We start from the raw sequence: 4,495 nt of genomic DNA, 5'->3' as shown, positions 1-4,495 counted from the left end.
TCATCAACATAGTTTATCCATTTTATTTCCATTAAGGTAAATTTTTGTGAGAAATAATAAAATTTACTCGTTTCAGTAAAAAAATCCTAAACTGTAAGCAGTTAGGAATAGTTCATTAACTAGAATAAGGCATGGAATTTTACTCTTACTGTTTTCTTCGCTGGGTATAAGAATTTCCTACTGAACAAGAAAATTTTATACACCGATAACAAAGCATTCGTAAAAATAAACAAAATCCGAACTAAAACCAAGTTTCCTCAAAATTAGTAAAATTTCTTATAAAATGATAATTGCGACTTCCTTTATAATAGAAACTTTTCATATATACGAACAACACTTGGCTTAGAAAAATATTTTAGTTCATTCGTACTAAGAAGTTTGCAATCCCTTCAAAACGTAAGGAAAAAAACTTGTTAGAATATAGGAAATATTCCTATATTTCTATTGTCTACCTGTATTCGATACCTGTCATCGTAATCGATGTGTTTGCGCGTGGGTGTAATCGATATGTTTGCGCGTGGTTTGTTTTTTAGTTGGAATCGCGTTGTTGTGGTATACGGAGAGATTGTTAAAAAATAATATGGTAAAATAATATAATAAATAGCAATTAAAATATATACAATATTTGTTATTTTAAATTAGTGAGAAAATTTTTCGTTTTTTGAAAATAAATCTATCAATATCGTGATGGTGTATAAAGGAAGAAAACACCAGCAGAATAATTACCCTTTCATTTGTCTTCATTTTGGAATCTTCAAATATCAGGTAATATTCAGTGACGCTAACCTTTTGTAACAAAAATGTTTTATCATTTTTTATATTTGTAGGTATTGAAATTGTAAAAGGAGGACAAAATCGTTAGGAAGCAACTTATTAAAAGTGAAAAGTACAAGAAGAAGATGAAAAAGTGCGTTTTACAGTCGATAATATCACATGGAAATTGGAAATAGTGGAATAATAAACTAATATTTCAAGGACAGTCGATGCTGTTGATTCTTAATAAATATATTCAATATATTAATAAAACATGTCTTTTATTGAAGATAAAATTGCTTATATAAATAAATAAAATTGTATTTAAAAACGAAGGCAACGAAGTAAAAGTTTTACCACAAATATGTAAGATTTGTCCAAATGAATGAAAAAATTTCAATAAAATCATTCCATATATGAATTCAAATCAGTTAAATTTTTTCATTCTGTAGTATAGTGGCACATAAATATAGGAAAATGTTAACTAATATATGGAATGTATTATACCTAATTTCTACGAAAATCACATCGTTCAAACAAATAAAAATGTCTTTGGCGCTATACGAAGTTCAACTTTCTTTACAATGAGTTCATTTTAACTTAAAGAAGTGGTCACTTTTTTTTGGTGTACCAAGCAGTGACTTTGGATAACTCCATAACTCCACATCACATATGATTTTTCTTTTACATTTTTGTTGTTGATTTTATAAACGTTTCTGCGAATTACGGACGTAAAGTCACAAGCAGTGATGAAGAGTTTTGTGTGGAAAAATATTAAAAACTAACGGTAATGCAATTAGCAAGAGATAACAGGTTGGCTGATAAATCCCCGGTCTGGCACATAGATGACGTCGCTAGTATTAAATGCATATTATTTTTATATAGTGCCAACCCAACAAACACAAGAATGAGCATTTTTCATAGGTAACGCCATATCAATTTGATAGTGAATCCCATCTTCAACATTAATTCAAACGGCCTTGCAAATTGCTTGCGTTCAACAAAATTTCCAATAGGTTTGAAGCATTAAAATGAAATTTAGTATGAAAAGTTGTTGCTAATATTTCGAAAAATTATTGCAAACGTGTTGAATTCTACTGTTGAGGGTAATGTCTGTTTTTTGTTAGAACGCGATTTTCTCAAATTGAATTCTAATCTAATTCTTTGAAAAAATGTTTGAAAGCGTATTGAATATAAGCATTTCTCCAATGCGTGTGTTTACTGGGAACCTTCAAATGGTACCGACGAAAACATCCACAAAATGATTTTGAATGACCGTAAAATGAAGTTAATCGAGATAGCAGAGGCCTTAAAGATATCAAAGGAACGTGTTGGTCATATCATTCATCAATATTTGGATGTGCGGAAGCTCTGTGCAAAATGGGTGCCGTGCGAGCTCACATTCGACCAAAAACAACGTGTTGATGATTCTGAGCGGTGTTTGCAGCTGTTAACTCGTAATACACCCGAGTTTTTCCGTCGATATGTGACAATGGATGAAACATGGCTCCATCACTGCACTCCTGAGTCCAATCGACAGTCGGCTGAGTGGACACCGACCGGTGAACCGTCTCCGAAGCGTGGAAAGACTCAAAAGTCCGCTGGCTAAGTAATGGCCTCTGTTTTTTGGGATGCGCATGGAATAATTTTTATCGATTATCTTGAGAAGGGAAAAACCATCAACAGTGACTATTATATGGCGTTATTGGAGCGTTTGAAGGTCGAAATCGCGGCAAAATGGCCCCATGTGAAGAAGAAACAAGTATATACGGCCGTAAGTTCGGCCAGGCCGAAGCTTATGTACCCTCCATCATGGATTGCGTAGAAACTTTATCTAAACACTGCCATCCACAATCGAATGCCGATGGCAAGGTATCTTAAAACCTCCTAACACCATCTTCTAAATTGTATGTAAGTCCATACGTGGTATATATTAAATCAAAAAAGATCGATCCAATACGTATATAATTCAGTTTGACAAAGTAGACATAAAATTTTGACAAAATTTTCTACAGAAATAAAATTATAACAAAATTTTCTATAGAAATAAAATTTTCACAAAATTTTCTATAGAAATAAAATTTTGGTAGATTATTTTTGGTTCTAGTGGCAACCATGATTATGAACCGATATCGACCAATTTTTGTGTGATTGGACCAATTTTGGTATGGTTGTTAGCGACCATATACTAACACCACGTGCCTAATTTGAACCGGATCGGATGAATTTTGTTCCTCCAAGAGGCTCCGGAGGTCAAATCTGGAGAATGTTTTATATGGGGGCTATATATAATTATGGACCGATATGGACCAATGTTCCAATTTACAACCGGATTGGATGAAAATTGCTTCTCTTGGAGACTTCGCAAGCCAAATCGGTTTATATGGGGGCTATATATAATTATGAACCGATGTGGACCAATTTTTGCATGGTTGTTAGAGACCATATACCAATATCATGTACCAAATTTCAGGCGGATCGGTTGAAATTTGCTTCTCTTTGAGGCTCCGCAACCCAAATCTGGGGATCGGTTTTTATGGGCGCCATATATAATTATGGACCGATGTGGACCAATTTTTGCACGGTTGTTAGAGACCATATACCAATACCATGTTCCAAATTTCAGCCGGATCTGATGCAATTTGCTCCTCTTTGAGGCTTCGCAAGCCAAATCTGGAGATCGGTTTATATGGGGTCTATATATAATTATGGACCGATGTGGACCAATTTTTGCATGGTTGTTAGAGACCATATACCAACACCATGTACCAAATTTCAGCCAGATCGGATGAAATATGCTTCTCTTAGATGCTCCACAAGCCAAATCTGGGGATCGGTTTATATGGGGGCTATATATAATTAAGGACCGATATGGACCAATTTTTGCATGGTTGTTAGAGACAATATACCAACACCATGTACCAAATTTCAGCCGGATCGGATGAAATTTGCTTCTCTTTTAGGCTCCGCAAGCCAAATCTGGAGATCGGTTTATATGGGGGCTATATATAATTATGGACCGATGTGGACCAATTTTTGCATGGTTGTTAGATACTATATACCAACACCATATACCAAATTTCAGCCGGATCGGATGAAATATGCTTCTGTTAGAGGCTCCACAAGCCAAATCTGAGGGTCCCTTTATATGGGGGCTATACGTAAAAGTGGACCGATATGGCCCATTTTCAATACCATCCGACCTACATCGATAACACCTACTTGTGCCAAGTTTCAAGTCGATAGCTTGTTTCGTTCGGAAGTTAGCGTGATTTCAACAGACGGACGGACGGACGAACGGACGGACGGACATGCTTAGATCGACTCAGAATTTCACCACGACCCAGAATATATATATTATATTAATATACCCCCATCCTATGATGGAGGGTATAAAAAGTGTTGTTCCACCAAGACAACGCACCGTGCCGCAAGTCATTGAGAACGATGGCAAAAATTCATTAATTGGGCTTCGAATTGCTTCCCCACCCACCGTATTCTCCAGATCTGGCCCCAGCGACTTTTTCTTGTTCTCAGACCTCAAAAGGATGCTCGCAGGGAAAAAATTTGGCTGCAATGAAGAGGTGATCGCCGAAACTGAGGCCTATTTTGAGGCAAAACCGAAGGAGTACTACCAAAATGGTATCAAAAAATTGGAAGGTCGTCATAACCGTTGTATCGCTCTTGAATAATAAAAACGAATTTTGACAAAAAAAATGTATTTTTCTTTGTTAGACCGGGG

At 35.6% G+C, this 4,495-nt stretch overlaps 1 long non-coding RNA gene across 1 annotated transcript; it reads left to right on the top strand.

The window, feature by feature from the left end:
* The first annotated feature begins 606 nt into the window (after nt 1-606).
* LOC142225388 (uncharacterized) lies at nt 607-1,088 on the top strand. The gene is made up of 2 exons (XR_012719254.1): nt 607-765; nt 828-1,088. It is a non-coding gene; the product is annotated as an uncharacterized LOC142225388 (long non-coding RNA).
* Nucleotides 1,089-4,495: the final 3,407 nt, after the last annotated feature.

Source organism: Haematobia irritans, chromosome 2 (genome assembly GCF_050003625.1).
Source record: "Haematobia irritans isolate KBUSLIRL chromosome 2, ASM5000362v1, whole genome shotgun sequence".
In the NCBI taxonomy this organism is placed as follows: domain Eukaryota; kingdom Metazoa; phylum Arthropoda; class Insecta; order Diptera; family Muscidae; genus Haematobia; species Haematobia irritans.
Note: the sequence above shows the minus strand (reverse complement) of the source record. Positions and strands in the feature narration are given on the sequence as shown.